This window comes from Phocoena sinus, chromosome X (assembly GCF_008692025.1).
Source record: "Phocoena sinus isolate mPhoSin1 chromosome X, mPhoSin1.pri, whole genome shotgun sequence".
Lineage (NCBI taxonomy): Eukaryota > Metazoa > Chordata > Mammalia > Artiodactyla > Phocoenidae > Phocoena > Phocoena sinus.
In genome coordinates, this window is record NC_045784.1 from 107,269,095 (window position 1) to 107,284,974 (window position 15,880).

Here is a 15,880-nt window from a genome sequence, read left to right on the forward strand (position 1 = left end):
CACGGGCCCAGCCGCTCCGCGGCACGTGGGATCCCCCCAGGCCAGGGCACGATCCCGCGCCCCCTGTACCGGCAGGCGGACTCCCAACCACCACGCCACCAGGGAAGCCCAAGAGTTTGACTTTTAATTTGAATAAGTCTATTCCATTTATCTGCATAACAATCTTTAAACTTAGTGAATTAAAACAGCAACCATTTAACTATATTTTATGATTTTCTGTGTCAGGAACTAAAATGAGGCTTGGCTGGGTGATTTTTCTGGTCCATGTGGCATTGATGAATGTCACTTGTTGCCATTCAGCTGGCAGATGGGTTGCTTTGGAGGTTCTGCAAAAGGTTGCCTCACATGTTTGGCACCTTGGTGGGGATGGATGGAAGGCTAAGCTGAGCTAGGACTGTCAACCACAGCACAGCAAACTCAGGACAGTTAGATTTCTTACATGGCAGCTCAGAGCTATGAGAAACTATTCCAGTGAACAAGGTAAGACCTGCATAATCTTTCATGGCCTACCGTTGGTAGTCACATAGCAGCATTCTGCAACACTCTACTGGTCAAAAGAGACATATGCCAACTCAAGGTGAGAGGACATATATTTCACCACTTGATGGGAAGTGTTAAAGATTTTGCAGTATGCTTTAAAGCTACCACAAATTCACTGGAGTGTTTCGAGAAGAGGATCAGCCCAATGTGACTTAGGTTTAAAAGGATAGCTCTGAATGCTGTGTAGAAAAAAAGACTATAATGGGGAGAGGGTAGAAGCAGGGAGAGCAATTAGAAGGCTATTACAGTGATTCAGGTGAAAGATGATGGCTTTGACCAGAGTGGCAGTAGTGCAAGTGGTAAGGAGTTTTTTAATTTCAGATACAATTTGAAGATAGAACTGATGGGAATTCGATGGGAAAGATGTAAGGAAAAGAGAGAAGCCAAGGATGATGTCCAAGGCTAAGTCTAAGCAACTGAGTGCATTTACCTTTATGTGGAATATTGCAGGAATAACAAGTTTCAGAATGAGGGAGTAGAAATCAACAGTTTAGTTATTTATCATGTAAGGGTTAAGATACCTATTAGATATCAAAGTGATAACTGGATGTAGAAGCCTGGAGTTGAATCGATTGCTCATGGCTACTTACATAAATTTTCAAAATACAGATGACATTTAAAAGCATTAGGACTGTATGAGATCATCAAAGAATTCAGTCTAAATAGAGAAGGTAAGAGGACACGTGATGACAGACTCCTGGAGAACTCCAATATTTAGAGGTTGAGAAGCGGAAGAGAATTGAGCAAATGATACTGAGAAGGAGCAGCCAGTGAGATAAGAGAAGGACAAGAAAAATTTTATGTCCTGGAACCTAAGTAAAGGAAGTGGATCAGTGATCAACTGTGTCAAATATTAGTAATAGTTCTAGTAAAACAAAGACTAAAAGTTGACCCAAGTTTTTGGCAATTTGGAGGTTGTTGTTGACTTTGAAAAGAATGGCTTTAGTGTATTGATGGGGATAAAAATCTGTCTTTAGATTTTTGAGTTGGAAGCAAACGACGACTTCTGAAGAATTTTCTATGAATGGAAGAAAAAAATGGAGATGGCCGAGGATACGTGGAGTCAGGTAAATAATTTTGAAACATGGTAGATATAGTACTTCTTTGTGATGAAAGTGAGAAATAATGAATTTATGCTCAATCAATCCATGTAATCATTATAATGTTATTTTTAACATTTTAGCAAATATTTTAAAGGTATATTTGAATTTACACACATATTATTAAGGTGAAGTTAGGGGAAGCAGTCTGTGCCCTTAAATATTACAAAATTCAACAAAAATTAACTCGTATTATTAGACAAAACCATGAATATATAGTGAAGAAGGTGCATTCCACTGAAACGTTTTTAGCAGAAAATTTACTAACTGGAAGTACATAATCTTAGATAAGAGGATTTCAGGGGTTGTTAACAGGGACAAATCCTGTCAATGCCCTCTTCACAGTATTTCTAACATTGTTCTCTTTATTTCGATTCCCACTTTCATCACCTAATTCTGGCGTTCTTTATCCCTTGCCTGAATTATTACAGGAGAATATTTACTGATTTTACTCTCTATCCCTATACGAACTTATCTAATACTTGGCTGTAAATGTATCTTGACTGGCAGAGTTCTAACTTGGATGTTCTATGCCTGCCACAATCTAACCTAAGTGAGCTTTTAGCTATATCTCTCACTATTCTTCTATCCTCCTGCACAACATACCTTTATACTCCAAATAATGGTGACTAGTCATTTCCAAAACTAACCTTAAATTTCCCTAATTTCATGCCTTTCCCTATGACCACTGCTTAAATAAGTTGAAACCATATTTATGAGTAGCAGTGTAGGGAAGTGGAAATGAAGGGTTTGGGGGAGGGGAAAGGGCAATCTGTGTAGGCTGGTTTCTTAATGCTAGCTCTGCTACTCTTAGGTGTATGACCATTGGACAAGGTTTTGATCACTGTGAGCCCTTGTTTCCTCGAGTGTAAAATAACTTGTTAGCATTATTGTGAGGATATAAGTGGTATGTATAAAGAGCATCACAAATATCTATCTGGCAAGCTGAACTTGCTCAAAGGTGGTAGCTATTACTGTTATTACAGACTTGATTTAAATGAAGCCTTCTTCCATGAAATCTTCCCATATCCTTTTGCTGTGTTTCCACAGTACTTTGTTGACATCTTTATTATTGATATCTCAAAATCACTGCTGAGCTGTAGTTATTTGCGCATGCATCTTTCTTTCTCATTCCAGGAAATGTAGTGTAGTAACATTCATTAAAAAGTCTGTCTCTGGTGTCAGAAAGACCTGAATGAAAATCCTAGGTCCTCTACTTACTAGCTGTGAGACTTCAGATGAGAAACCTCTGCCTGAATTTCTTCACCTAAAAAGTACAGATAAAAATAGTAGCTAACTCATGTGGGTTTTGCTAATAAATGTAAATGCCAGGACATGTGTGAAACATAGTAAAGGCTCAATAAATGTAAAATGTACTTGGTTTTAAGCTCTTAAAGGATGGGAAATGGTTTTGTTACCTTTGTTCTTTCCCCGCTATGTCTATTAGTGTAATGTGTTGCACATTCTAGGTATTCAAGTACTTGTTGAATTACAATGATATTGATTAAGACAATGCGAAATATACCAAGATGATTCATCTTTTGGCTTTGGAGCAGAGAGGAGAATGGTTGAATTAGGGCTTGAACCAGGAGCCTGACCTATGTATACTGTATTAAAGATGTTCTTTCCACCTCATAATGTGGGCGTGGCACAGTATCTTATACTTAGTAAATGTGTAACAGATATTTATCAAATGAGTGAATGATCTTTATTTTTAGATATCAATTGCAAAGTAACATTGTTGATTGTTGTTTAGTAGTAAACAATAGAAATTTATTTTTCAATAAAATAAGTTTGGAACCAAAAAGCATCAAGGAAAGGAAAAGATAAAACAATCCAAAGTGAAATTTTCATAGAACCGTTATGATACTGTGAATCAGAAAACATACCTCTAGGGCTTCCCTGGTGGCGCAGTGGTTGAGAGTCCGCCTGCCGATGCAGGGGACGCGGGTTCGTGCCCCGGTCTGGGAGGATCCCACATGCCGCGGAGCGGCTGGGCCCGTGAGCCATGGCCGCTGAGCCTGCGCGTCCGGAGCCTGTCCTCCGCAACGGGAGAGGCCACAGCAGTGAGAGGCCCGCGTAACGCATAAAAAAAAAAAAAAAAAAAAAAAAGAAAACATACCTCTATATTTTTCATCATTTAACTCGAGTTCATAACATAAAGCTTGACTTTTAAAAAATATCTATATACTTACCTGTTAGACAATAGACTTGTAATTGTGATAGTTGCCACGTGAATACGAAGTAACACAAAGACATGGCAAATAAGCTTTTCTTGGGTGTGGAAGACAGAGAGAAGTGGAAATGACACAGCGATCTATAAATTGCATGGTTTCCTCAAGGTATCCATAAGAGGAATTGTAATGGAAGAGCATCACAAATGTGTGTTTGTGTAAGTGAATGTAGTCTGTGTTTTTGCAAGAGTATGTGAATTAATAGGGTTCTATCTCTGTGTAGGTCTAAGTAAAGAACAAGTAATGTGGAGAATGAAACACAAAAGTTAAAAAGTGCAACCCAGGGCTTCCCTGGTGGCACAGTGGTTGAGAGTCTGCCTGCCGATGCAGGGGACATGGGTTCGTGCCCTGGTCCGGGAAGATCCCACATGCCGCGGAGCAGCTGGGCCTGTGAGCCATGGCCGCTGAGCCTGCACGTCCAGAGCCTGTGCTCCGCAACAGAAGAGGCCACAACAGTGAGAGGCCCGCGTACCGCAAAAAAAAAAAAAAAAAAAAAAAAAAAACTCTGATACTTTCTGTAACTACTGCAAGATTCAGTTTCCCAAAGTACAATTATGATCACAATGCTACCATTCATTCATTCATGAATAGTCTAGTAAGAGAGACAGACAAGTAAAGTGACTATGGGATTTTCAGATATAAAACTCAGGAGAACATTGGGTTGGAAATGGATACTGTAAAATTCTAAAGATAGTGGTGGTAATTGTAGACAAAGGTATAGGTGAGATGCTCCAGGAAGAATATGAAGAAACAACATTTAAGGGGTAAATAGGGAAAAGACTTTGTGAAGACTAAGAAAGAACAGCCAGAGAGGTAAGAGGAAAACAAGACGTAATGGTGAGGAAACAGTTTCAAGAGGAACTTGTATCATTTTCAAAGCAGCAGAGATAAACAACAAAAAATATTCAGAAAACATTAATGGTTCTCCAATTCCTATTAGTATGCATAAACTTACCAGTGTTACACGAAAAAATTCCATAAAATGCTTCCAACCTACTTTCCCCACAAGCATTTCTCTATTTGTCTCCTTCACTTCTACTCTTGAAGGAGTTGGAATACTCATTGCACCATGAACATAATGAGAACTTGCCTGCCTCTGTGACATGATTCATGTTATACCTCTAAACTGAATGATCTCCTCCTGGATGAGGCACACCTGTCCACAGTCTAGCAATACTTCTAGGCCCATATTTTCTATGAAAGCTCTCTTGGTAATCTTTCCTTCTTTTAACTCTCATAGCACTTTTTACAATAGCTTCCTGGACACTTATCATATTACATATTGGATTATAGCTATTGGTACACTCTATATACTTTTCCTATTCTCTCTATGCGTTTTTATGGAAGAGTCTGTGCCATACTCATATTCAAAACCTCAGCATAGTACCATGCATATATAGATGTTCAATAAATATATTCTGAAAGCTGAGTAAATAGATGCTCAAGTACCCCGAGAAACCAACAAAATTAATGACACAAATATCGAGAATACACATTGAGAAACCAGAAAAACAATTTCCCATTATTTAGCCTTCAAATTCTCTTTCTGACTTTCTTTCAAGCACAAAGTATCTATTATCTTTATGGGTAATATCTCTATGAGAACATTTTAGGCCGGTGTAGAATACCTTGACTCATACTTCTACATTAACCACAGTAAGCATTCCATATTAATTGAATGATTAATCTTAATTATGTATTAACTGTGACATAGGGGACAACTATTTCATTATAATGAAAATGTTCATTGCAAAAATTATCAAAAATAGATTGCAGTGCTTGATAAACCAATGGTCTGCAGTATGCAATGTCCTTGTGCAGTGCTTGGTTCCCAGACTCAAAGATAATTTGTCAGGAAGGGTGGCAGGTTATTCTTGGTTCACAAAAGAAGAATTCTATAAATGATGTTATGCTCATTTCAGTTGAACTCTGTCCATTTCCTTCTTCAAGATAGAGTAGAACTTAATATTCTAGGGTGCTGCAAACTCTGAACACTAACACTTTTGATTTATTGCTGTAAAAATGAATTTACTTGAAGAAACAATGGGGGAAGACATACATCACGAGAAAAAAAGTTGTTGCAGACTGTATTTCTATTATGAAATAAATTTGGGATTCGAGGTTGTAGGTTATTTAATATTTCTTTTCAGGGGGATCCCTTCGATTTTTTTAAGAGAAAATATTTGATAGAATAATGCTATAATACCTCATGAAAACCACACTTCCTAGAAAGATAATCTTTTGTGCAGTTCAAAATGATTTTGGTAGATGAGCATAAAATTTGCATGGGGGGGTGGATGTGTTGATCATTTAGATTCGAAACAGCTTAGAAGCACCTCAAATTTGTTTTAAAAATGTACTGAAGAGACCTTATGAAAGGTGGAATAAATCATGTTTTTTTCACAACTCTCCCAAATATTTATTTGCCTAAAACAGGTACAGAAATCTGAAAGTAAACATATGCATTGACATTTTCTTGACAGATTCATAACCCTATAGTTTCCAAAACTTTAATGTTCAATAACATTTCATTAGTATACTCCAGTGTATTTATTACTCTGCATTATTAATACATATAGGTGCCTGGGAGATGTACAATTTGTAATTATTTTTCCTTTCAAAACATAATAGCTTCACACTGGGCTTGTTGCAGCTATGATATTTCATCTCTGAATTCTCCTTCAGACTTTCTGGGGCTGTGACAGAAATGTGTATTTGAACAGAAAAGCTGTCAAGAAGGTGCTGTGGTACTATCCATCACATTTTTAATCCTGACCCTACTTAGATGCTACTGAGGTTGGCTGTCCAAGACACTAAACAAAGATTGAAATTATGCCTTCTGTCCTTACGCATCAAAGTAGCACCATTATACCAAATTCAATAGGCCTGTATTACACTCTATTAATTTCCTATTAGTTCTCAGCTATGCAAAGTCTAACCATGGTGTCACTATGCTTTAGACATGCAACCTTGATTCCAGCATCAAAAAAATGGAACCTGTCACTTCTAATAATTTTACAGGAGATTCTACAAATGTAAATCCTTTTTCATCTTGTCATCCTTTCATGTCTTTAATGAGTTTGCTCACTAACAGTGTAGAATCTTAATTTAAGTTTCAGAAACATTAACAGCTATTATAATTGAGCATCTCTAGGAGTATACTAATTAAAGTGTAATAAAGAGTAATTTATAATACCCGAAACATTTGCCTTTTAAAAATCCCATCAATATTTAACTGTATATCAGAAAGAAAACAAAGACAATAGTGAACTCAAGATTCCTAGCCAAAGTGCTTATTTTGAGAGAAAGCATCATGTAGCATAACTGGATCATCTACAAGTTAAACTCAACCATTTGTAAAAACAAGCAAACACCATGTGCTTCAAAAGCAAATTAACCAGGGATTACCATGTTAAAGTTACATCACAGAAAATAGTTAACTCTTGAGAATAGGCACCATGATCAATCTGACAAGTACTTTACATGAAATATTAGTATATCCTCTCATAGAAGTTTATGCTTTATTTAGATACGTTGCCTTTTTCTGCTATTGCTGACCTTTAAGTCTAATTAAAGTCCCTTAAAATCCAGATCTACATCCTTTTATCTCTCTTGACAGCTTTTTATTTGAATGTCTGTAATAAAGTCCACTAAAATTCATAATGTATCCGTAGTAAAAATAGCGCTTGCTGTACTAGGGTCTCAGATATAATACTTTAAGCTGAAAGAAAACAACGACTCAAAATTTTTAATTTTGAACCACAAACTTCCTTATTAAATTTTCTAAAGATTAAATGGAGTGGGTTTGATAGTAGAATTATACTGATTTTTTTCCTTTAATCTATTTCCCCCATTCCATGTTGTTGAATTATTTTATAAGCAATAATATAACATCGATTTTTTATAGAGAATCAGAGGAACTTATTCTGGTGTTCCAGAATTCTACATTCAAGGAGTCTGAAGCCTTAGGCATTTGGTTGGGGAAGTAACATTACACAGGTCAAGTCTGCCAAACCACAATTGCTCAAGTAATCCAAGTCTTGGCTTTCAGATTTAACTGTAAATCTTAACTGCTTCAAACTGTGCTTCATCATGACACAAGAAGTTTTTTTCTATATACATTGGACACAGAATACTTTATTTATTTCAGTCTTTTCTGTCCATTACCATTCTAGAAGAGCTAAATTGCTGAAAGTCTGCTTTTATCTCAGTTTCAACTGCCAGGGTGACAATTTCAGCATAAGTTGTGATATGTAGTAGTACAAAGTACACATGATATGTAGTAGTTTCAAAGTACATTCAATGAATGTGTATTTTACTATTTGTCAACACAAAATATCTTTGTCTACAATTTTGAACCCTTCTGACCTAGCATTTATATTATGGTTTTTACAAATAGGAAGAGCATTCATAGCAAATAGCTATCAAGTATTTATGTCTTGGGCACTAAGTGAAGCCCTTTACATATATTATCTCATTTAATTTTTGCCTTATCATTAACACTGTATAACATATAAAGACACAAATACAGAAAATAGTTAACACCTTTTCCAAGATCATATAACTTGTAAATGTTAGAATTAGGATTCAAACTCTTAACTACCATTACTACTCCCCTCGATGGTAATCAAAAGGGTGAAATAATATCTTTTAAGGGAGATCTGTTGTTCTGGAGGTTTCAGAATAAGATATTTTCATGACTGCTGACTATAATTGGGAAAACATAAATTTGAACACTTAAGATCTGTATATTGTATTTTTATGTATTATATATTAATAAAATGGAAATCAAATTTCTTCCTGAATTTAGCTCCTTCTCTAAACTAATCAAGTAAGACTAGGGAGTCAATAAAGAAATCTTTCCCAGGGAATTTTCACCCTCTTCTCCCTTTCATTTGTGGGAACAGAATGAATTCAAGTAAGTTTCATCTACATTACAAGGAAGAGAAGGAATTTTTGACAAAGCATAGTCCTCTTTCACAAAGGAAGCTTGTTTGGGGGCATCCCCTATTAATTTCCCAACAAGAGTATTATATTAATCAAGTATAACTAAATTTATAATATTCAGATAGAAACAAATCAATACTTGCATAAAAGTTCACTTTATAAAGGAATTTATTTCAGAGTACCATTTAAGTAATGTTTTCTTCCTAAGAGTTGCCACATAGGATTTAATTTATTGGAATTAAATTTACATGTAATTATTCAGGAATATAATCACTAAATAAAGCGAGGTATAACTCTTCTTTGTTTGAAATTTCTTTTTCCTTCTTGGGAACTTTCATGTATATTGTCTTTTCATTATGTACAATTTGAAGCATTTAAAATTATACACACCATCTTTTGGCCTTTTTCTAAATGTGCTTTTTCTTGATAGCAGCATCATATTTAAAATTACCACTTAGCCAAGAAGTTCCTGAGGGGGAAAGGTGGAAAGCAATCTTTAGAAATGGTGTGAAACGGTAGATGACTGGGGCAGCAGGGAGAAAAAGACAGGCCTTTTGTGAGCAAACAGACTTGGGAATATTGATGTTCATAGGAATTGGAGAGATTCAATACTAAGGGTGAAACTTTTTACAATATTGTAAGCTAGATAAATGGTCTGACAAATCTCACCCATGGAGATGGGGTCATTATGCACATACCTGTGAATTTCTGGGCCATAAAGGCTTCCTTTATATGTAGCCAGATGGGAAAAGTGCTATTTAAAAAACAAAATGTCTGCTTTTCTGCTGCATTCTAGGGGAAAATCAACAATCTCCTTAATGTTGACTATCACCTTTTTTCTTTCTTTTTTTTTTTCAGGACAAAAAAAAACTGCAGTGTACTTTGAGGAGTCTTTTTGGTTGAAAAAGTTAGAATCCAGAGCACTAAAAGAGATAACTTTATAGTGCTACCTAAGAGAGTAAAAAAGATTGTGAGTTCATGCAGGCAGCTTGAAAGAAAGGGCAAAAGGACACCAATGTGGAGATGAAAGTGAAAGAAACAAGTCTTGAAAGAAAGAAAGAAACCTGAAAATGTGATAGCATACGGAAGAGATAGAGCCACCAAGAAGCTCTTAGTGGCAGGGAAGGCCCAGTAAAAATTTAGGGCAGTGATATCTGATGCTAAATTTTAAGATGTTTTATGTTGTACTATAATCCCACTATATTACTCCAAACCTTCAGCATAAACCTGATACATGTAAAATACTTGATAAGTGTTGTTTGGTAGAGAGTGAAGGTAGGGAATGAAGGAATAGGCATGAGGATAAGAGGTACCCAGGAAAAGCATCAGCCTTCCACTTCCCAGCTCACCCAAGAAAACTTAGAGACACAGGGAATAGTGTTGTGACTAAGCTGCTATATTTGAATAATAAAGAAAAAGTGAAGCCAGAGGCTAGAGGACTAAGGGACACACACTCATTAATCACACGTGAGTTAGGTGTATGTGTGGAAAATGTTCACATTGCTATTAGTAAAAGTTCCTGTGTGTTTCATACAGTATTTTCCTGCTGATACTGAGTAACATCAGAAATCATTACATAGTTGAATGTATGAAGCACTTCTGTCTATTAAGTGCAATATTCACAAGTATGGAAACATTGGTGTTAAAGCAAATTACTGATGTAGTGAATACCATATAACATATTTGGAGATAGGCTTTCTGTAGGTTCTGTGAAAAAAAGAATCACAGAAGCATCCACAGCTGGATGCTTGAAATCACATTTTCTGTGAAACGTGAAGTGTTATTCAATAATATTTTAGAAGTTGGAGGTTAAATGTTACCCAACTGCTAATATGTCCCTATTGCGAAGAAAGGAACAACACAAATGATGGCCCATGTTGTTATGTAGGTTGTTATGCCTGTAACATCTGAGTCATCTCATTTTAGAAACCGGGTAAAGGAGGCAATAATTTAATAATGTGGACTATATATTCGTATAAAGTCAAGGAAATGGATCCTAGTAATGATGTGTGCTCAAATTATGGGTCCCTAAGTAAGAATATTTGAACAGGCTTCTATTCCACTTCCTAACGGCAAAATAATCACTGCTTCAGGGAAAAGTTCTGTTTGGCTCTCATCATTTCTGCCACCTGCACCCAGGTGAATAAGAAGGAATTAAGTTGTGACTCTGGGACTGCAGACTATCCCTACATGTGGAAATATGTGTGTGTGTGTTTGTTTGTGTGTGTGTGTTGTGTGTGAGGTATTCCATAGTAGGACATCATCCTGGCTTAATAAGCTATGTAGAATATGATGAATTTCAGGATTCAATAAGATAAATTCTAGGTCTTAGCTGCATGTTGGAATCTAGTTTTATGTAACATATAGGGCTGACTTCTAACAGGTCACACTTTCAGAAGGGTTTGTTCTAATTTCCACATTTATTGGAACTCTGAAGCAGCTGCTACTCTGGATTCTATATTTACAAATCTTTCCCCAAATCCACTAAATGCCTGAGATAAGTTCCATCATCTATCTTTTCTTATGTGTTGTCTTGGCTTGCTGAAACAAGTCCCTCCTCCAGTATCTGAAGGCCTTGCTTGAACTGCTGACCTTTCTCTTCACTTAAGTAAATCAATATCAATTCAAATCTCCCTTTCCAGTTTCTTTCTTTTACCAACTTCTTATGTATACATTCTCCCTATTGTCCTGGAGTCTGTCAACAAATGCTGAGTCCTTCAGGAAATGAATATCTTTATCACATTTTTGTGAACAGTAGAAAGGGGTCACAATTAAACAACACATTGTTCAGGACAAGGTGCATCAAAAAGGGCACCCTTTTTTCATGCTCTCTTTCCTTCTTCCTATCCCATCTTTATAAATATATGATAAAAATTAATAATGTAACAAAATAAATCTATAATTATTAAATATATTAGATTTATCAACTGACAGAATATAGATCTAGAAGGGGACCTTAGAAATCTTCTACTTTAATCTTCTCATTTTATATTTGAATAATATGACGCTCATAGGATTACAGCAAATTGCAAATGTCATAGAGTTAGTGAGTGGCAAATCCAAGTCTCAGACCCCATTCTCCTGACACCCAGTTTAATTTTCTTTTTACTATACCACTGTGATGGAATAGACTTGACAAACCTCAAAAAGATGGGCTGATATTAACCAAAATAAAGTAGTAAAAATGGGAATAAACGTGTGCATGTTGTGTATTATAGGGATAGCGAGTATTTGAATGACTGCTCAGTGTGTATTCAGTGTGTAGTCTAATAAAGTAATTTTAATTAGTTATATGGAAATAGAGATGATAATCACATTTTTGAAACTGTCATTCAATATTACTCCCAATAGGTAAGGAAAATATAACAAAAGGAGCAATATTAATTAGAAATGATTTATAAATATTGCAGGTTTTTAAGTATCAAAACTCTAGTTCACATACTCAACCTATAATAGTTTTTGCTGCATAATAAACTACCCCCAAACTTAATGACTTAATGCAGTATCCATCTATTAAATTCACAGTTCTGTAGATCTACAGTTTGGCCTGGGATTAGATGAGTGGGTCCTTTGGTCTCAGCGGCACTCATTCAGGTATCTGCAGTCAGCTGGTAGTCAGGTAGGAGCTCTGCTTCTGGAGGTTGGCTGGCTCTTCACTGGATTTACTAGGGCAACAGGGACAGGTGCATCATCATACAATATGCTAGCCTGGATTTGTTCACATAGCAGCTAGGCAGGGTGACAGGAAAGACAGCAGAACAATCAAAGCCTCTTGAAGCCTAGGTTCAGAACTAGCTCAGTGTTTTTCCTGCATTCTATTAGCCTAAGCAAACCTCAAGACCAGCCCAGATTCATGGGTTGAGGAAAAATAGTCTGATATTTAATGATAAAAGCTGAAAAATTACATTGCGAGGGACACAGGTATAGGGGGAAGAATAAGTGCAGTTTTTAAAAAATCTATAATGTCACCCAAGCAATCAACAACAAGCACATTCTCTCTCTGTCTCTCCACATATAAATCTATTTAGTACACTTATATGTACATGAATACAATTATATATACATTTGTGTAAATTCATATAAATGTATATATAGGTGTATATATAAATTTAAAATATAGCTTCATATGAATTTTAATTTAAATTATTTTTTAATTTTCAATTTTTATTGCCATTGATGTTGATTATTTTATGCTTATATTTATATTACACATTATTATAAATTACATGTTTCTAACCTATTTACTGTTTTTTAATAAACTTTTAACAATTTTAGAACAGTTTTATATTTGTGAACATGGTCCAGAGAGTTTCCATATATCTCACAGCCATTTTCTCCCTTTATCAACATGTAACAGCAGTATGGTGCATTTGGTACAATTAATTAACACCTTATTATTTATTAAAGACCACATGTTATTCAGATTCACTTAGATTCATTTGTTTGTTTGTTGCAGGCAGATAGGGCTCATTTTATTGATTTATCTGTGTAATTGTTGAGGCTACTACGTTCACACAAGAGAAGGGGAGCTTTATTTCTTGGTCTCTTCTTCCTTGGGCAGAGGTTTGATTTCCTCCTTCTTAGCCTGGAGCCAGTCTTCCTTGGTTTTAGACCCGTGGGCATCAGGCTGCTCGGCCAGGAGCTTCTTCTGAGCTTTGTTTCCTATATTTCCAGCTTACTGGAAGTTTCCATCACAAATGAGTGTTGGATTCTATCAAATGCTTTTTATACATCAATTTATATGACCAAATGGTTTTTCTTCTTTAGCCTCTTGATGTGGTGGATATTGATTGATTTTGAAACGTTGAACCAGCTTTGAATCCCTGGAATAAATCCCACTTGATTTCAAGGTAAGATTATTGTCAGATATTATTGTATTCAATTTCCTGATATTTTGTTGAGAGTTTTCACATCTATATTCATGAGAGATTCATGAGGCCTGAAATTTTATTTCTTGTAATATCTTTTTATGGTTTGGCTATTATGGTAATACTGATCTTAAAGAATGAGTTGTGGGGCTTCCCAGGCAGTCCAGTGGTTAAGACTCAGCGCTTCCACTGCAGAGGGCATGGGTTCAATCCCTGGTCGAGGACTAAGATCCCACATCCCGTGCCGCCAGAAAAAAAAAAAAAAAAAAAAGAATGAGTTGGGAAGGATTCCCTCTGGAAGAGACTGTGGAGCATTGCTATCATTTCTTCCTTAAATGTTTGGTGGAATTAGCCAGTAAAACAACTTGAACCTGCTTTATTTTTTGAAGGTTATTAATTAATGATTCAATTTCTTTACTAGATATAGAACTATTCAGGTTATCATTCTCTCCTTGTGTGAGTTTTGGTGGTTTGTGCCTTACAAGGATTTGGTCTATTTCATCTAAGTTACCAAGTTTGTGGGCATAGAGTTGTTCATAGTATTCCTTAGCAGGCATGCCTCAGAGATTGCAGGTTTGATTCCACACCGCTGCAATAAAGCAGATTTCTCAATAAAGTGCAATCACATGAATTTTTTGGTTTCCTAGTGCATATAAATGTTAATGTTTACAACGTATTATAGTCTACTAAGTGTGCAATAGCATTATGTTTTTAAAAGAATGTACATACCTTAATTTACATAAATTTGTTGCTCAAATACGCTAACCATCAGCTGAGCCTTCAGCAAGTCATAATCTTTTTCCTTTCTGAAATATTGCAAGAATTACCAAAATGTAACATAGAGACACCAAGTGAGCAAATGCTATTGGAAAACTGGCACTTATAAACTTGTTCCATGCAGGTTGCCACAAGCCTTCAATTTGTAAAACCACAGTGTCTGTGAAGCACAATAAAGCAAAGCATAATAAAATGAAGACTGCCTGAATTATACTTTTCATTGTAATGAGATCTGTAGTGATGACCCATTTTCATTTCTCAGATTAATAATTTGTTTCTTTCGTAGCCTAGCTAGAAGCTTATCAATTCTACTGATCTTTTCCAAAATCCAGCTTTTATTTTCAATTATTTTCTCTATTGTTTCCCTGTTTTCAATTCTGTTGCTTTCTGCGATAATTCTTTTTTTCTTAACATCTGTATTGGAGTATAATTGCTCTACAATGGTGTGTTAGTTTCTGCTGTATCACAAAGTGAATCAGCTATACATATACATATATCCCCATATCTCTTCCCTCTTGCATCTCCCCCCTACCCTCCCTATCCCACCCCACTAGGTGGTCACAAAGAACCCAGGTGGTCTCCCTGTGCTATGCAGCTGCTTCCCACTAGCTATCTATTTTACATTTGGTAGTGTATATATGTCCATGCCACTCTCTCACTTCGTCCCAGCTTACCCTTCCCCCTCCCCGTGTCCTCAAGTCCATTCTCTATGTCAGCGTCTTTATTCCTGTCTGTCCCCTGGGATCATCAGAACCATTTTTCCTTTTATTTTTTTCCATATATATGTGTTAGCATACGATATCTGTTTTCCTCTTTATCACTTCACTCTGTATGACAGACTCTAGGTCCATCCACCTCACTACAAATAACTCAATTTCGTTTCTTTTTATGGCTGAGTAATATTCCATTGTATATATGTGCCACATCTTCTTTATCCATTCGTCTGTCGATGGACACTTAGGTTGCTTCCATGTCCTGGCTATGGTAAATAGAGCTGCTATGAACATTGTGGTACATGACTCTTTTGGAACTATGGTTTTCTCAGGGTATATGCCCAGTAAATGGGACTGCTGGGTCATATGGTAGTTCTATTTTTCATTTTTTAAAGAACCTCCATACTGTTCTCCATAGTGGCTGTATCAATTTACATTCCCAGCAACAGTGCAAGAGGGTTCCCTTTTCTCTACACCCTCTCCAGCATTTATTGTTTGTAGATTTTCTGATGATGCCCATTCTAACTGGTGTGAGGTGATACCTCACTGTAGTTTTGATTTGCATTTCTCTAATGATTAGGGATGTTGAGCATCCTTTAATGTGTTTCTTGGCAATCTGCATATCTTCTTTGGAGAAATGTCTATTTAGCTCTTCTGCCCATTTTTGGATTGGGTTGTTTGTTTTTTTGATATGGAGTTGC